Genomic DNA, 18,737 nt, shown 5'->3' on the forward strand with positions numbered 1-18,737 from the left:
GCATGCTGTATGCTGGTTGTGGTGGCTGCACTTTTTAATGCTGTTCTAGGCATTTACTGTAGATACATAAGAACGGCCATACTAGGTCAGATCAATGGTCCATCTAGCCCAGCATCCTGTCTTCTTACAGTGCCAACGTCAGGTGCTTCAGAGGGAATGAACAGAACAGGCAATCACTGAGTCATCCATCCCCTATTGTCCACTCCTAGCTTCCAGCAGTCAGAGGCGAGGGACACCCAGAGCATGGGGTTGCATCCCTGACCATCTTGGCTGATAGCCATTGATAGACCTTTCGTCCACGAACTTATCTAATTCTTTTTTGAGCCCAGTTATATTTTTGGCCTTCACAACATCCCCTGGCAGGGAGTTCCACAAGTTGATTGCGTTCTGTGAAAAAGTACTTCCTTTTGTTTGTTTTGAACCTGCTGCCTATTAATTTCATTGGGTGACTTCTGGTTCTTGTGTTATGTGAATGAGTAAATAACACTTCCTGATTCACTTTTTCCACACCATTCATAATTTTATAGACCTCTATCATATCCCCCCTTAGTTGTCTCCTTTCCAAGCTGAAAAGTGCCAGTCTTTTAAATCTCTCCTCATATAGAAGCTGTTCCATACCCTTAATCATTTTGTTGCCCTTCTCTGCATCTTTTCCAATTCAATGTATCTTTTTTGAGATGGGGTGACCAGAACTGCACGCAGTATTCAAGGTGTGGGTGTATCATGGATTTATATAGTGGCATTATGAAATTTACTGTCTTCTTATCTATCCCTTTCCTAATCGTTCCTAACACTCTGTTAACTTTTTTGACTGCCGCTGCATATTAAGCAGATGTTTTCAGAGAACTATCCACAATGACTCCAAAACCTCTTTCTTGAGTGGTAACAGCTAATTTAGATTCCATCATTTTGTATGTGTAGTTGGGATTATGTTTTCTAATGTGCATTACTTTGCATTTATCAACATGGAATTTCATCTGTCATTTTGTTGTCCATTCACTCAGTTTTATGAGATCCCTTTGTAACTCTTCGCAGTCTGCTTTAGATTAAACTCTCTTCAGTAATTTTGTATTGTTTGCAAATTTTGCCACCTCACTGTTTACTTCTTTTTCCAGATAATTTATGAATACAGTAGAACCTCAGAGTTACGAACACCAGCATTATGAACTGACCAAACAGCCACACTCCTGATTTGGAACCGGAAGTATGGAATCAGGCAGCAGCAGCAGCCCCCCAAAAAAAAGAGGGGGGGAAAAAGGCAAATACAGCACAGTACTGTGTTAAATGTAACTACTAAAAAAAATTGAAAGTTTAAAAAAAAAGATTCGACAAGATAAGGAAACTGTTTCTGTGTTTGTTTCATTTAAATTAATATGGTTAAAGATAGCGTTTTTCTTCTGCATAGTAAAATTTCAAAGCTGTATTAAGTCTATGTTCAGATGTAAACTTTTGAAAGAACAACCATGATGTTTTGTTCAGCTTTACAAACCTTACAGAGTTATGAACACCCTCCATTCCCAAGATGTTTGTAACTCTGAGGTTTTACTGTATGTTGAACATCATTGGTCCCAGTACAGATCCCTGGGGAAACCACTGTTTACCTCTCTCCATTCTGAAAACTGAAACTTTGTTTCCTGTCTTTTAACCAGCTAATGATCCATGAAAGGACCTTCTCTCTTATCCCATGACTGCTTACTTTGCTTAAGAGCCTTTCGTGATGGACCTCATCAAGGGCTTTCTGAAAGTCAGGTACACTATAACCACAGGATCACTCCTGTCCACGTGACTGTTAACCTCCTCAAAGAATTCCAATAGTTTGGTGAGGCATGATTTCCATTTACAAAAGCTATGTTACTCTTCTCTAACAAATCATGTTCATCTGTATGACTGATAATTCTGTTCTTTACTATAATTTCAACCAATTTGCCCAGAACTGAAGTTAGGCTTACCAGCCTGTAATTGCCAGGATCACTTCTGGAGCCTTTTAAAAAAATTGGCAACACATTAGCTATCCTCCAGTCCTCTGGGGCAAAAGCTGATTCAAATGGTTTGTTACATACCACACTTAGTAGTTCTGCAATTTCATATTTGAGTCCTTTGGAACTCTTGGGTGAATATCATCTGGTCCTGGTGACTTTTTACTGTTTAATTTATCAAGTTCCAAAACTTCCTCTATTGATACCTCAATCTGGGACAGTTTCTCAGATTTGTCACCTAAAAAGAATGGCTCAGATGTTAAAGACTCTCTCACATCCTCTGCAGTGAAGACTGATGCAAAGAATTCATTTAGCTTCTCCACAATAGCCTTGTCTTCCTTGAGTGCACCTTTCGCACCTGGATCGTCCATGGCCCTACTGATTGTTTGGCAGGCGTCCTGCTTCTGATGTACTTAAAATGTTTGTTGTTGTTAGTTTTTGAGTCTTTGGCTAGTTGCTCTTCACATTCTTTTTTGTCCTGCCTAATTATACTTTACACTTGACTTGCCAGAGTTTATACTTTACACTTCAATCTGGATAGAAAGTTAGTTGGAACTAAGAAGTTTGAGGTAGAAAGTTAGTTGAAATGCTTTGGAGTTAAAGGTTTTAAAAGATTGTACTTCAAGACACAAAAGGAAAACAATTTACTTCTTTCTATCTGACAGACTCATCTCCTGGTTAACATTTTTTATAGAGATTTTATCACAGTTTTTGAAAAGCTGTTTGACATTGATCTTATGAACTTCCTGTCATTCACCATCAGTGTTTGGTTTAAAATGTATTTGTGGTTTTCAGGCTCACATCTCTCAGTATGTGCTCACTGCTCATTATTGTTTGGGTTTATTTTCTGTGATGGAGGTGGGATTGGATTTAAAATGTTCTGTTTAATGTAATTAATTTTAATTTATTTCTTATTTGACTGAAAATATCAAGGGTAAGATATTGATAACTTTCCTCACACTGAATAATCTTTATACCTCAAGTTGCTGCATTGAAATCAGTGAGATTACGCATGCTATTCAAAGTGAACAAGGGCATCAGAATATGACATTAATTGAAACCAGAATAACAAAGTTCAAGCATTTGCCTTAGTTCAACTGTGTTTATTAATGAAATAGAATGACTGTAACTCAAGTGAGTTGTGAAAAGGCTGGTTTTTTATCCCAGGATTGGAGCCATTTTTACTGATAAATTTGCAGTCCACAGACAAAAGGTTGGTTGATCACCAGCAGGTTGTAAAAACTGTCTTTGAATCGAACTAAGCTGCACACAGCGTACATAGAGAGGAACTCACTTTTAAACGAGTTCAGGTGACTTTAAAGTAACCATATGGTAGAGTCCAACAAAGGGACCACCTAACTTGGTTGGCGCTTTCCAGAGAAGGGATGTAATGTAGTAGAGAGGTTGTGTAGATCCAGACAAAGGGAAATAATGTGTTTTTTCATCCAGATTCTCCTGTTTCCTCCCAGATGCATGAGTTCCCAAAGGGAAGGATTGTGGAAGCTTTATTTAAGTATATCTGTCACACACACAGCTCTGGGACAGCTCCCCTTGGTTGGCCACTCACCTGGCTGCTGTGTTTGGGCCACCCACACTAGGCCCTGTGTGCTTTTAAGCTTTACTGGGTCTCAGCAGGCTGCAGCACTGTTTCTCCCCTTGTCCTCCCTGGCACTCTTCCTGGGCACAGATGTGTGATGACTGAATGCACCCCTGTATTCATACCCTACACACGATTATAGTAATCTTTGTACACGGCATGCCTTGGGAGGTATCATTTGAAAATTCATGACTTGCTGATCAGTAATATGGTGAAACGCATGTAGTAACATTATGTGTAAAGTTATGAACATAAACTGAAATCATGACTGAAGTCTGTTTCCCAAATAAATCTGGGGTGTAGCTAAAACAGTTTTTCAAAGACAAAGAGCAAGCTGATGCCCCAGCCAGGTGTCAACAAAACTGATAGGCCCCTGTCAGGAGCCATGGGTCTTGAATACTGTTCCACAGGATTCTTAGGCACTGGTAAGTGCTAACTTCCCATCTGAAGATCTACTAACAGTTTCTCGGACAGAAGCTGAACCCTGACAGAGGATAGTCGGACTCTAGTCCTGGAACCTGACTGGCAGAATGCTGAGGGCCCAGCCTGGCCTGACTCTGGTTACTGGGTCATTGTTCCACTCTCAAGTTTGTCTTGTGCTTCTGATCTCCTGTTATCCTGACCCAGCTGACTCTTGACTCCCATACTGTGGCTATGGACTCTGGCTCTGACCATTAGGTCTGACTGCCCATGACCTGGCTTTGACAGCCATCATCTATCAAGTGGCCCTCTTTGGGAAGAAAGGGGAGTAGGGACAAAGAGATCTGCATCTTAGCAAAGAAACAGCATGAGGTCTCCTTCCTTCACCAGATCCCTTGTCTCTTGGTTCTCAGCTGGAAATGCTTTTCAAAGAGGGGCTGAAACTATAAAAAGGACGGGCAGACACCCTCCTCTCTCCTTGCTCATCTCATTCTCTGCACCTGGGAAGATAAAAGAAACAGCTGTTGGACTCTGGGGGAGGGGTTCTGACCTCAAAGTTTGGTCAGTGATGCTGTTGGAACCATGTGGTGAGAAACTTTGCTTTAAATCTAACATAGTTTGTTAAAAATGCTTTCTAATGCCTACCTTGTCTTCTTCTTCTAACCACTTCTGACTTATGCCTCATTTCTTATACTTACTTAAAATCTATCTCTTTGTAGTTAATAAACCTGTTTTTATTGTATCTAATCCAGTATTTAAGATGAAGTGTCTGGGTAACTTCATTTAGCGTGGCAAGTTGTGTGTATATTACTCCCTTAAAGCAATAACAGACTTAATATATTTGGACTGTCCAGGACAGGGCTGGGTAGTACAAGACATACATTTCTGAGGAAAAATCTGGGACTGGGAATGTAGGGGGTCACCTTATCAAAGGCTTTCTGACAATACAAGTACACCATATCCAATGGATCACTCTTGTCCACATGCTTGTTGAACCCCTCAAAGAATTCTAGTAGATCAGTGAAGCATGATTTCCCTTTACAGAAACCATGTTGACTATTCCCCAACATCTATGTTCATCCTTGTGTCTGATAATTCTGTTCTTTACTATTTGCCCAACCAATTTGCCTGCAACTGAAGTTAGGCTTACTGGCCTGTAATTGCCAGCATCGCCTTTGAAGCCTTTTTAAAAAATTGATGTCACATTAGCTATCCTCCAGTCATCTGGTACAGAAGCTGGTTTAAATGATAGGTTACATCACACAATTAGTAGTTTTGCAATTTTACATTTGAGTTCCTTCAGAACTCTTGGGTGAATAGCATCTGGTCCTGATGACTTATTACTGGGCAGCATAGTATGGGGAGGAGGTGACCAGCCCTCTGTGGAGAAAGAAGTGGTTCAGAACTATTTAGAAAAGCTGGACGAGCACAAGTCCATGGTGCCGGATGCACTGCATCCGAGGGTGCTAAAGGAGTTGGCGGATGTGATTGCACAGCCATTGGCCATTATCTTTGAAAACTCATGGCGATCGGGGGAGGTCCTGGATGAATTCTGAAGCACTTTGAGTCAAGGAAAGTGATCAGGAAGAGTCAGCATGGATTCACCAAGGGCAAGTCATGCCTGACTAACCTAATTGCTTTCTATGATCAGATAACTGGCTCTGTGGATGAGGGGAAAGCAGTGGACGTGTTATTCCTTGACTTTAGCAAAGCTTTTGATATGGTCTCCCACAGTATTCTTGCCAGCAAGTTAAAGAAGTATGGGCTGGATGAATGGACTATAAGGTGGATAGAAAACTGGCTAGATTGTCAGGCTCAACAGGTAGTGATCAATGGCTCCATGTCTAGTTGGTAGCCGGTATCAAGCGGAGTGCCCCAAGGGTCGGTCCTGGGGCCAGTTTTGTTCAATATCTTCATTAATGATCTGGAGGATGGCGTGGATTGCACCCTCAGCAAGTTTGCAGATGACACTAAACTGGGAGGAGTGGTAGATACGCTGGAGGGTAGGGATAGGATACAGAGGGACCTGGACAAATAAGAGGATTGGGCCAAAAGAAATCTGATGAGGTTCAACAAGGACAAGTGCAGAGTCCTGCACTTAGGATGGAAGAATCCCATGCACTAGGGGACCGAATGGCTAGGCAGCAGTTCTACAGAAAAGGACCTAGGGGTTACAGTGGATGAGAAGCTGGATATGAGTCAACAGTGTGCCCTTGTTGCCACGAAGGCTAACGGCATTTTGGGCTGTATAAGTAGGAGCATTGCCAGTAGACTGAGGGATGTGATCGTTCCCCTCTATTTGGCATTGGTGAGGCCTCATCTGGAATACTGTGTCCGGTTTTGGGCCCCACACTACAAGAAGAATGTGGAAAAATTGGAAAGAGTCCAGTGGAGGGCAACAAAAATGATTAGGGGGCTGAAGCACATGACTTATGAGGAGAGGCTGAGGGAGGTGGGTTTGTTTAGTCTGCAGAAAAGAAGAATGAGGGGGGATTTGATAGCTGCTTTCAACTACCTGAAAGGGGGTTCCAAAGAGGATGGATCTAGAGTGTTCTCAGTGGTAGCAGATGACAGCACAAGGAGTAATGATCTCAAGTTGCAGTTGGGGAGGTTTAGGTTGGATATTAGGAAAAACTTTTTTACTAGGAGGGTGGTGAAGCACTGGAATGGGTTACCTATGGAATCTCCTTCCTTAGAGGTTTTTAAGGCCCGGCTTGACAAAGCCTTGGCTGGGATGATTTAGTTGGGGATTGGTCCTGCTTTGAGCAGGGGATTGGACTAGATGACCTCCTGAGGTCCCTTCCAACCCTGATATTCTATGATTCTATGATTACTGTTTAATTTATCAATTTGTTCCAAAACCTTTTCTAATGACACCTCAATCTGGGACAGTTCCTCGGATTTGTCACCTAAAAAGAATGGCTCGGGTTTGGGAATCTCCCTCACTTCCTCAGCTGTGAAGACTGAGACAAAGAATTCATTTAGTTTCTCTGCAATGGCCTTATCATCCTTAAGTGCTTCTTTAGCATCTCGATTGTCCAGTGGCCCCACTGGTTGTTTATCAGGCTTCCTGCTTCTGATGTACTTACATATTTTGCTGTTACTTTTTGAGTCTTTGGCTAGCTGTTATTCAAATACTTTTTTGGCCTTCCTAATGATATTTTTACACTTCACTTGCCGGAGTTTATGCTACTTTCTATTTTCCACAACAGGAATTAATTTACACTTTTGAAAGGATGCCGTTTTGCCTCTAACTGCTTCTTTTACTTTGTTGTTTAGCCAGGGTGACAGTTTTTTGTCCTCTTAGTATGTTTTTTTAATTTGAGGTATACATTTAAATTGAGCCTCTATTGTGGTGTCTTTAAAAAGTTTTTATCCAGCACGCAGGGATTTCACTTTTGGTGCTGTACCTTTTAATTTCTGTTTAACTAACTTCCTCATTTTTGTGTAGTTCTCCTTTCTGAAATTAAATGCTTCCGTGGTGGGCTGCTTTGGTGCTCCCCCCTACCCCCCCCCGAGGGATGTTAAAGCCAGGGTATGATGGCAAGCTGCAGTTCATGGGTTCTCAAACTTCATTGCACTGTGACCCCCTCCTGACAACAAAAATTACTTCACAACCCCTGGATGGGGGACTGAAGCCTGAGCCCACCCAAGCCCCACTGCCCAAGGTCGGCGGGGGGAGGGGGGTGGCCGTGGTCAAAGTCTGAATCTCCACCGCTTTGGGCAGGGGGGCCAAAGCTGAAGCTCAAGGGCTTCAGTTCCTGGCAGGGGACCTGCACCCTGAGCCCTGCCACCCAGGGCTGAAGTCCTCAGGCTTTGACTTTGGCCCTGTGCAGGGGGGGTCGGGCTTCAGCCTGGGGTCCCAGCAAGTCTAAGTCAGCCCTGGGGGTGACACTGTGGGATCCCGACCCACAGTTTGAGAACTGCTGAGTTAGACAAACATATGTGGGTGTGACCTGCAAGCTATTTGTGAGCGGTCCAGGTTGGGAGCAACAACAGTAAGGCATTGCAAGGCACCCCAGGTTGCAGGGCAAGGGTGACACAGTCCCCCACTGGTCTGGATTGCACCCTGGTATGTCACAAGGTGCTCTATTAACTTTCATGGAAATGGCACCTCACGGCCCAGCTGTTGTAGGGCCCCCCAGGCTCCTCAATAGCTTAAGCACACCCGTTCCCAGAATTCCACCTTGTGAGCACACTGGGTTTATAGTTGAACTCTTCAAGGGCATATGCTAGTTAAAGCACAGATGCACCTATGCTTTGCATAGTTTATAACAAATTATGCTTTTCTTTAGATAGCACAGATCCAGACAAAATAAAACAGCTGTTCACCATTCCCTTCTAGCTCATCCTTTATCTGGGAGTCCTTGGGGGTGCCTGTCTGTGTTGAGGTAGAATGACGGGCCCTTGCCTACCTGATCAGGCTCTTGTACTGCCTTGCTTTCTGCCCCAGAACATGGAGTCTCTCTTTCCCTCCCTCCTCCAGCCAATTTCCTTTGACTTTGATTTATCCAGTCACTGTCCAACTTTAAACTTTAAACAAACAATTTTAAACATACAGAGACCTCAGCCTCCATAGTATCGTGGCAAACACACCATTAAAATCCTTTTAATGTTTTATTAAAGATACAGAAAAGAAGGAAAAACAGTTAAAGCATTTGAAATGTGAAGTATTAAGTAAAACTTTTATTTTAATAACATTTCCCACCCTTTCCCTTTAGCTGGAGAGAGTTTTTAGAAGGAAAAAAAATTCTTGTTTGACAGTCTTTTAGATGGTATCAAAGATGACGATAACTGCCATTTGGGTAAAAGAGAAGTTAGTTAAGATGAGCTGAAGCTGCTGCAGTTGCTGCTCTTGTTATTCTGATCCTGTTTCCCCTCAGGTGGAGTCATCTGGGTCCTTCTCTCTAGCCCAGTTTGGTCAGGGCATCTCTCTGGATCAGGATGACAAGAGCCTGGGCTCCCAGGAGGCGGTTGGGGCAGTAGGCATAATGGTGAAGCTTGCTCTAGCCTCCATTTATTCTTCCCTATTTCCCCCTGCAAAGTTCCTTTCTTTAAGGATTCAAAAGGGGAGTGGTAGGTGGAATAGCCCAACCCCTCATTATTTTGTCCACCAATTAGGCCTAATATCCAATATATCAATTTGGGTTCATTAATTTTGTTTCCACATCTTCTGATTTGGCCAAGCATGATTTTAACACAGTCCTTGAGTTTTATCGGTAGGCTTTTTTGTTTAGACTAATTTAGTCTCTCTCTCTGTTTTTATTGCACCTGTTTATCACGTTCATTATTGAAAATAACTAGTTTTCATGGTTAATTTCCATGTAGGCAATAGTTATATAGACCAATTATCACAACATCACCCATCAGTCTTAGGGGGCCCTAGTAGGCCAAAATCTTCCTAACTGATATAGCACTATGCACACAAGTGCTTATGCAAAACTTTTGGAAAAAAAACCCACCCCCCTGAGTGACCTAAGTTTTGCCGGCATAAGCACTTGTGTGCAAAATGCTATATCGGCAGGAGACAGTTGATGATTACCTGTTCATTCCCTCTGGAGCACCTGGCATTGGCCACTGTCAGAAGGCAGGATACTGGGCTAGATGGACCTTAGATCTGTCCCAGTAGGGCTGTTCTTCTGACTTTAAAGTTGATGAGTCTGTTTGTCTATTTTTGGGTGCAAATATATATTGAGATGTTTAAACACTTTCAGAAAATAGCTTCTGAAGTCATTCTGTGTATGTCACTGGTTGTACCAAACCCAAACCCCTTGTGGAGTTAAATTGTATTCCTGTTGACTTTGGTATATCCCTTTTGCACACAACAGGACTAGTGTTTTTATTCTCTTTTCTCTTCCATCTCTATCTGGCTAAACATGCAAATAGCTGACAATTCTTTTACAAGTGAGCACACACTTCTCAAATGACTATGTCATTCGGATTTGGCTCTAAGGGGAGGATAAGTGCCTCCAAGTTGTTAGTGCCTGCCTTTTGCTGGTGGCCTGAAGGTCTTGTGCTATAAAACTGGCAGACATGCAGGACTTTGCTCCAGGTATCATGCAACAATAGTAGCGAAGTGAGAACCAGGATATTGAAGGGAGTAGGGACTGGAGAGGGGGAGAAGAGAGAGAGAATATGGAAAAGGGAGAGAGCCTAAGAGGTTATTAGGAGTCTGGGAAAACCTGGGGTAGCCTCCATCATTCTGGCCCTGTCACCATTAGCATCGCCAATTCTGCCCACTTCCAGTCCTTAACCTCCAGTCTCTCTCCTTCTGTCCCCAGTCAGTGTCCTCTGTCCTTCCCCACCACCTATTAAATTCTCTTTGCCTCCACCCTTTGCTCCCTACACCTCCCTACCAACAGTAACTGCCACCACAGTGCTACCTCTTCCCTGCAGAGTTCATGCTGGTTTGGCATTAACAGGAGGAACAAAGACAAGGGTAATCAGAGGCCATCTGAAGCCAGGTGTCACAATAGCCCCCACTCCGACCAGGAGGAGGAATAGATAGCAGATATGTTTGAGTGCCACACATGATACATGACATTTAGCAACCCTAATAAATGTACATGATCAGGAATATAGAGAAAGTACCCTTTATCAATAGACCCAGGAGCTCTAGAAGTTTATGATAAAAGAGAATCTTCTCATTAGTAACCGTTAAGAAATAAGATAAACACTAACTATTACTTCAGTACAGATCTCTTATCAGAAGTCAGTATTTCCCTTTCATAAAGTGATGGCAGTTGGTCCTTTGCAATTGCAGTAAGTGACCTGGTTTGTAGTGTAGAGTATGTTTCCCAGATCTGAAGAAGAGCTCTGTGCAAGCTTGAAAGCTTGTCTCTCTCACCAACAGAAGTTGGTCCAATAAACTATATTACCTCACCCACCTTGTCTCTCTAGATTTATATTAGGCACTTTTGCAATCTGATCCAAATGAATAATACTAAATTATTTATATGGTCTCATAATGAATTGAGAGATAAATAGACCCGAGAATTAGGACCAGGGAGGTGTTTCATAGTTAATCATTTTAGTACTCAAAATGTTTATTCACTACTTAATAGTTATTTCTGGATTTTCAGTAATAACCCCAGACATGCAACAATGAGCCTCATGTGTCTGCTTGAAGGGTCAGAAATATACAAGAAAAGCAACCCCCTCCCATCAAAACTAATGCCACAGAAAAATGCAAAGCTCTTAATCTGCTTTACATGTGATTTGAAAATGTCAGTTCTTGGGTCCAGCAGTTGTAAGAAGTAGTAATGGGGAAGTATGATGAATTAGTGGGAAAAACATATTTTTGCAAAAGAATATCCAACACATTAATAAAGGGTGATTTTTTTAAAGCTTTGATAAAAAATTTGAAATGCCTTCTTTGAAGTTTATCTCATTAAAAGTGCCCTGTAAGGGTTGTATTCTCAAATAACCGACTCCTGATCCACCTTTTTTCCTCCCTCAGATCTTTTAGGTTGCAGGATTTGATGTTTCTAACATATAAAAAGCCACATATGAAAAGCACACCTGAAATAGCAGTATGCAGCGTTGTTCTAGCTGAATTAGTCCCAGGACACGAGGAAGAGCTCTGTGTAGCTCGAAAACTTGTCCCTTTCACTAGCAGAAGTTGGTCCAATAAATGATATTACTTCACCCATCTTGTCTCTCTAATATCCTGGGAGCAACATGGCAACAACACTCTGTTCAACTTTTAAGATTTCTTCTGTCCCTGTGCTCAGGTAATGTATTAAATAACAAAGACTATGAAAATGTTATTTCTGTTCTAAGGGTAATATCAGAACTATAATAATTAGTAAACACTTTGAGTGGGACGTTCAAAACACTCATTCTTATCTTAACTCTGGTCACTGAAGTCAGTGGGAATTTTGCCACAGAGTTCAATGGGGATAGTTAGACCAATGCAGAGCACTTTCATAAATTCCACTCTCTGTTCTTAAGAGAACTTAAATAAATGACTATCATGTATAACCTAACCACACACAGCAAGGTCCTCTGTGTGTTTTCAAAACTAGCTGTGCTTCTTTAATTTTCTTCAGTGATTTTGAGACCTTTTATTTTGTGGATAATGATTTTTATTGATTACTAATTAGGAAAGGCTCCCTTCTCCTCCCTCTCCTCCTCCCCCCACCAAGTATTTTTCTCTGACAAATGATATCAGGGCAATCACAGAGTTGGCAAGCCCTTGTGTCATGCATTGCTGATGTCACTGGTGCATCTGAAGTCTGCTCTAAGTCTTTGCTCTAAGTAAGCAATGATATTTTATTATAATAAAATCCTTTAGTTTCTTTTAAGTAGTGGTTTCCACCTGTTGTACAACTGTGTCTGGCCTCATGTCATTACTATAACATAGACCAAGACCATCCATTCTAATAGGTCTTTTACATCTCCCAGTTTCTATCTCCCTGAAAATGCAAGTGTGTTTCCTACGACATATTTTGTTTCCTACAATGCATTTTCCAATATTTTGGCCACTGTAATTTTAAAAATTGGAAGCAATGGGGCTTCCATGCCTTGCTTAGAGAATGAAATAAATGGCCCCACAGTAGCATGGGGCCTTTCATCATTAGATAGTGTTGAGTTTGGAATATGCTACATGTAGGTTTCTTCTTTGAGTGATTGCTTATGTGTATTTCACAATAGGTGTGCCTGCTCGCCATGTGCACCGGTGCCAGAAGTTTTCCCCCTAGCAGTACCCATAGGGGGGAGCGCCCCAGCGACACCTAGAGTGGCGTCTCCATGGCGCGGTATAAGGGGAGCTGCACGTTCCCCCCACCCTCAGTTCCTTCTTGCTGCCAGTGAAGGTGCGTCCGAACTACTCTGCTCCAGCTTTGCTGTAGCTAGTCCCCAGAACTGTTTGTTCATTCAGTGTTGGTACCTGTAGTTAATTAGCTGTTTAGTTAGTTCAGTTAGTCAGAGAACCCAGGTTGGGGCATGCCCTGCGCCTCAGGTTTTAAGTCATGCAGCACTTGTAGGCGATCTATGCCAAGGAGTGACCCGCATGCAGACTGTCCGTGCTGTTTGGGAGAAACCCGTATCAGCAATTGTTGCAAAATTTGAAGTCCTTTAAGCCTCAGACCAAGAGAGAGAGGGACATTAGGCTCCGGGCCATTCTCATGGAGTCGGCGCTGACCCCGACTCCGGCACGCCACTCTGAGCTGGCACCAGGCACTGCGGTGTCGGTGCGCGGCAACCTTCCGGTGCCATCGACCAGTCGGCACCGCTCCCCATCCATAGGGCACGCTAAGAAGGCAGAAAGATGCCTTCTTCGCAGCGGCAACAAGTGAAACCCAGGACAGAAGCTAAAGCCGTGCCAGGCAATCCTCGATCCCCACCCGCCTCTAGGCCTTCGACTCATGTAGAGCGGAGTAGCCCGGCCCCTTCAGAGCAGACCTCCCTGGATGTCTGGATGCCATTCACGCCGGAGGCCCTGTAGGCGGCCTGTGTCGTTACGTCCATGCTGGTACCAGGAACACCGCCGATGTCGGCCCCACACTCCAGGGGCAAGCCGCTGCTGGGATCTCCACTGTCACCCCCAGCTCAGTACCAGTCTCGGTCCAGGGAACATTCCCGATGCCGTTCGCCACCCAGTGATCGTTCAGGTAAAGTCCACATGGATTGCCCTCGACTCCCACCAGACTGTCTGGTTGGGTTCCATCCGACCGAGAATCTCGGCAACCGAGGGGACTGAGGTAGACGTCGCCAAAGGTCCTTGCCTTGGAGGGGTTATTGCAGCCGGTCACGGCACGGACGTTGACGCTGTTCCCGCTTGGAATCCCACTCCAAGACCCCGCTAAGCCATCTCCTCCTCAGCCCCGGGCGTCCATCACCATCATCTTGCCATTGCGGATCTGCTCGTCAGAGCCGATCGCAGAGCAGCTGTTACCAATGGTACCAGTCCTCCACGTCTGGATCGCGGTCCCGTGGTCTGCGTCGTTCCCGGCATCGCCTCTCCTCCCAGTCCAGGGACAATGGCAGGTCGTACATTCGCCGGGCCAGGCCAGCCAGGCTGAACAACAGGCTCCACTGGTGCCGCAGCAGGTGCAGTGACACCAGGCCCCATGGCCGGCCCAATGGTACCAGTGGGCACCGTGGCCCCTGACGCAGCCCCTGGTGGGAGCTCGCTTGGTGGCCGGAGCTTCAGAAGGACCATTGGCCTCCCTCTCCAGACCTGTGAGAAAGGAGTCGGTGGGACATATATCCTCAGCACCGTGCCCAGAGACCGACCAGGTGGTGGACCCTCCGGTGCTGGCGGACACCCAGAGCACTGCACCGGCCTCCTCGCCCTCCCTGGATGAGGCAATTACGGCCCTGCCCCCCTCCGTGCTGCAGGAGGACTTTAGGGCCCACCAAGAACTCTTAAAAAGGGTGGAAACAAGCCTCCACCTCCAGGCAGAAGAAATGGAGAAGCCCTTGAACTCCCCATTTAATGTGCTGTCCTCTTCAGCACCGGGCAGGGTGTTCTTGCCTCTCCATGAAGGGGTGGCAAAAATTTCAAATGCCCTGTGGCAAACACCGGCCTCATTGGCCCCCATCTCTAAAAGGGCGGAACGCAAGTACTTTGTACCTGCCAAGGGACACAAGTACTTATACCCACCCGGTGCCCAACTCCCTTGTGGTTGAGTTGGTTAACCAGAGGGAATGGCATTCCCAGCCAGCCCCTACCCCAAAAAATAAAGACTCACAGAGGCTGGACTCTTTTGAAAGAAAAAATTATTCATCCTCGAGCTTTCAGTTACGAGTGGCAAACCACCAGGCTCTCCTGGACCGGTATGAGTTCAATCTGTGGGGCTCCCTGCCCAAGTTCGAGGACTCCCTCCAGAAGCGTGATAGGAAGGAGTTCAAAGTGCTAGTGGAGGAGGGTACGGCGGCTGCCAGGGCAACCCTGCAGGCAGCTTCGGATGTGGCGGACATGGCCGCGCAGTCCGGGGCCTCCGCGGTGTCCATGAGAAGAGCGTTGTGGCTCCTGCTCTCTGGGCTGTCCAGCAAGGCGCAGACCTCCCTGCAGGAGCTCCTGTTTGACGGCAAAGCTGTTTGTGGAACAAACGGATACAAAGCTACATGCATGAAAGACTCCCGCACAACCCTCCAGACTCGGGGTCTCTATGTTCCATCTCCAGCTAAATCTAAGTTCAAGCCGCAGCAGACTCCCGCTCAGGCCACCCACCCGAAATACGAGGCCGCCTGTAAGAAGTCGCGGGACTATAAGAGGCGCCCTCAGAGGCAGTCTCGACCTGCCTCCCAACCTGGGTTCTCCAAGGGCAAGCAGGTGGGGAAAAGGCAGTTTTGATGGGATGCTTAGGGGCGCACTGCCAGTTCTCATCAGGGATCCACCCTCAATAAAGTTTTCCTTCTTCAATTTGTTTTGTGCTTTCCTCCCGGAGCAATTGCAGCTGACCTCAGACCAATGGGTCCTCAACACCATCTCACAGGGCTACACCCTCCAGTTTACTTCCTCACTGCCCAACCATCCCCTGCCCCCGTCACTCCTGGGGGACCCCTCGCATGAAGCTCTGCTGGAGCAGGAGGTGGGGCGGCTTCTGGGTCTAGAAGCAGTGGAAGTGGTGCCCGGGGAGTTCAAAGGCAAGGGGTACTACTCCCGCTATTTCCTTATCCTGAAGGCCCAAGGGGAACTCAGGCCCATCCCAGATCTGCAACGTCTGAACCAGTACATGGTGAAGCTCAAGTTTCGCATGGTCTCCCTGGCCTCCGTCATCCCCTCCCTGGATCCTGGGGACCAGTACGCTGCCCTCGATCTGCAGGATGTGTACTTCCACATTCATATATTCAAGGGGCACAGACGCTTCCTCCATTTTGTGGTGGGGCAGAATCACTACCAATTTACGGTCCTCCCGTTTGGCCTGTCCACTGCCCCCAGAGTATTTACAAAATGTATGTCAGTGGTAGCGGCCTACCTCAGGCACCGGGGGCTCCAGATCTTTCCCTATCTGGATGATTGGCTGGTCAAGGGCAGCTCCTGGTCACAGGTGAGGGATCGTGTGACGCTCCTGCTGTCCACGTGCACCGCTTTGGGCCTGTTGGTAAACAACACCAAGTCCACGTTAGTCCCGGTTCAATGCATAGAGTTTATCAGGGCGCTCCTGGATGCCTCATTGGCCCGAGTCTCCCTCCCACTGGACTCAGGTTTGAGGTTCGAGAGCCTGAAGGGGCTCATTGACACGGTCACAAGTTTCCCGGTGACAACATCCAGAACGTGCCTCCAGCTTTTGGGTCACATGTCGGTGTGCACGTACATGGTCCATCGTGCCAGATTCAGGATGAAGCCCCTCCAGCTGTGATTGTCCTCGGACAGGCCAGGGACAGGATGGACAAAATCCTCACCATACCCGACTTGGTGATCGCCTCCCTATGGTGATGGTCCCCCGCAAGTAACATGCTCCAAGGGATCCCATTCAGGGACAGGGCCCCATCGCTGGAACTGGTGTCCGATGTGTCAGACCTGGTTTGGGGGGCCCATGTGGGGAATGTTCAGACCCAAGGTCTGTGGTCGGCTCAGGATCTGACCGTACACATAAACGTCAAGGAACTCAGGGTGGTGCGGCTGGCGTGCGTGGCCTTCCGTTCACACCTGGAGGGCAGGGTGGTCAGGGTCCTCACGGACAACACGGCCTCCATGTTCTATATCAACAGGCAAGGCGGGGCCCGATTCTCTGCCGTGAACCCCTCAGGCTGTGGGATTTATGTATAGCCCACAACATCTGCCTAAAGGCCTTCCATCTACCGGGTGCCCGGAACATGCGGGCGGATCACTTGAGCAGGAACTTCTCCTTTCAGCATGAGTGGTCTCTCCACCCGGAAGTGGCTCACAGGCTTTTCCGAGTGTGGGGGACTCCCCAGGTGGACCTGTTCGCAACTCGGCAAAACCGGCGCTGTCCCCGGTTCTATTCCAAGGAGGGACTGGGACGGGGCGCTATCTCCAATGCCTTTCTCCTGTCCTCGTCAGGCCAGTTTCTGTATGCCTTCCCCCTGTTCCCACTGATCAGCAAGGTCCTGGAAAATGAAGATGGACAAGGCCCGGGTCCTCCTGATTGCCCCGGCATGGCCCAGGCAACATTGGTACGGGATCCTCACGGGCCTGGTGGTTGCTCCACCGTGGCCGTTGCCGTTCCACCCGAACCTGCTCTCCCAGGACCAGGGCCGCCTCCTCCACCCCAACCTAGTGGCTCTCCACCTCTCAGCATGGCTGCTCAACGGTTAGGTCGGGAGGAAAGGACGTGCTTAGAAGGGGTTCAACGCGTCCTCCTAGAAAGCAGACGGTCCTCCACATGCCGCACCTACTTGGCAAAGTGGTCCCGGTTCTCCAGATGGGCAGATGCGTGGGGCGTTTCCCTGGTGGCCGCCCCGATCCATCTTATCCTGGACTATCTTTTCCACCTTAGAGCCCAGGGCCTGGCACCCTTGTCAGTCAAGGTGCATCTGCATATCGGTCTTCCATCCGCTGGTGCAGGGTCACATGGAATTCTCCCATGCTATGACTGGCCAGTTCCTCAAGGGGTTGGACTGTCTTTTTCCGTATGCTAGGCCCCCGGTCCCGCAGTGGGACCTGAACCTGGTGTTGGCCCGTCTCACGGGGCCCCCATTTGAGCCACTAGCCACGTGCTCCTGGTCCCACCTCTCGTGGAAGGTGGCCCTCCTGGTCGCTATCAGGTCGGCCAGGTGGGTCTCGGAGCTCAGGGCCCTGACCTCCAAGCCTCCATACACGGTTTTTCATAAGGACAAGGTCCAGCTCCTTCCACACCCTACATTCCTCACGAAGATGGTCTCCGCCTATCACATGAGTCAGGACATTTTTCCACTGGTCCTCTGCCCCAAGCCCCACGCATCCAGTGGGGAGCGCTGTCTCCACATGCTCGGTGTGCGACAGGCTCTGGCTTTCTACCTCAAGCGGACCAAGCCATTCAAAAAGTCCTCGCAACTGTTCATCGCCTCGGCTGAGCACATGAGAGGTCGGTCGATCTCCACTCAGCGGCTCTCCAACTGGGTCACTTCATGCATCCATACCTGTTATGATGTGGCGGGTATCCCCCCGCCACCAATTGTGAAAGTGCACTCGACTCGAGCACAAGCCTTGTCAGCTGCCTTCTTGGCCCACGTCCCCATCCAGGACATTTGTAAGGCTGCCATGTGGTCTTTGGTTCACACGTTCACCTCGCATTATGTGATCGTCTCCCAAACCAGGGACGCCGCCAGGTTTGGCAGGGTGGTACTCCATCCCAAGAATTTGTGAACTCCTACCCACCTCCAACAGATATAGCTTGGAATCACCTATTGTGGAATTCACCTGAGCAATCACTCGAAGAAGAAAAGACAGTTACCTTTCTGTAACTGGTGTTCTTTGAGATGTGTTGCTCATGTCTATTCTACATCCCGCCCTCCTTCCCCTCTGTTGGAGTTGTCTGGCAAGAAGGACCTGAGGGTGGGGGGAGAGCATACTGCGCCATGGAGGCACCACTCCAGGGGTTGCTAGGGTGCTCCCCCCTATGGGTACTGCTCGGGGAAAAACTTTCGGCACCAGTGCACATGGCGAGCACACACACCTATTGTGGAGTAGACATGAGCAACATATCTCGAAGAACACCAGTTACGGAAAAGGTCTTTTTGTGTGATGGCTCATATCGTAAACAGGAAACAGCCTTTCTTTTTGCTGATTAGCAGTTTTAATATTTTAATCACATGGGTTTTTGTTTTTTCTTATCTGACCTAAGACTTTT

The 18,737-nt window shown here is 46.9% G+C and overlaps 1 protein-coding gene across 1 annotated transcript in view; it reads left to right on the plus strand.

Annotated features, from left to right (window-relative positions):
• Window positions 1–4,298: 4,298 nt before the first annotated feature.
• SRGN (serglycin) overlaps window positions 4,299–18,737 on the plus strand; it is a 28,102-nt gene continuing 13,663 nt past the window's right edge. Inside the window, exons 1-2 of the mRNA XM_073353508.1 lie at window positions 4,299–4,580; window positions 11,453–11,726. The gene's annotated coding sequence lies outside the window, so the exon portion shown is untranslated. The remainder of the gene's footprint in view (window positions 4,581–11,452; window positions 11,727–18,737) is intronic.

This window comes from Lepidochelys kempii, chromosome 7, assembly GCF_965140265.1.
Source record: "Lepidochelys kempii isolate rLepKem1 chromosome 7, rLepKem1.hap2, whole genome shotgun sequence".
Classification (NCBI taxonomy): Eukaryota; Metazoa; Chordata; order Testudines; family Cheloniidae; genus Lepidochelys; species Lepidochelys kempii.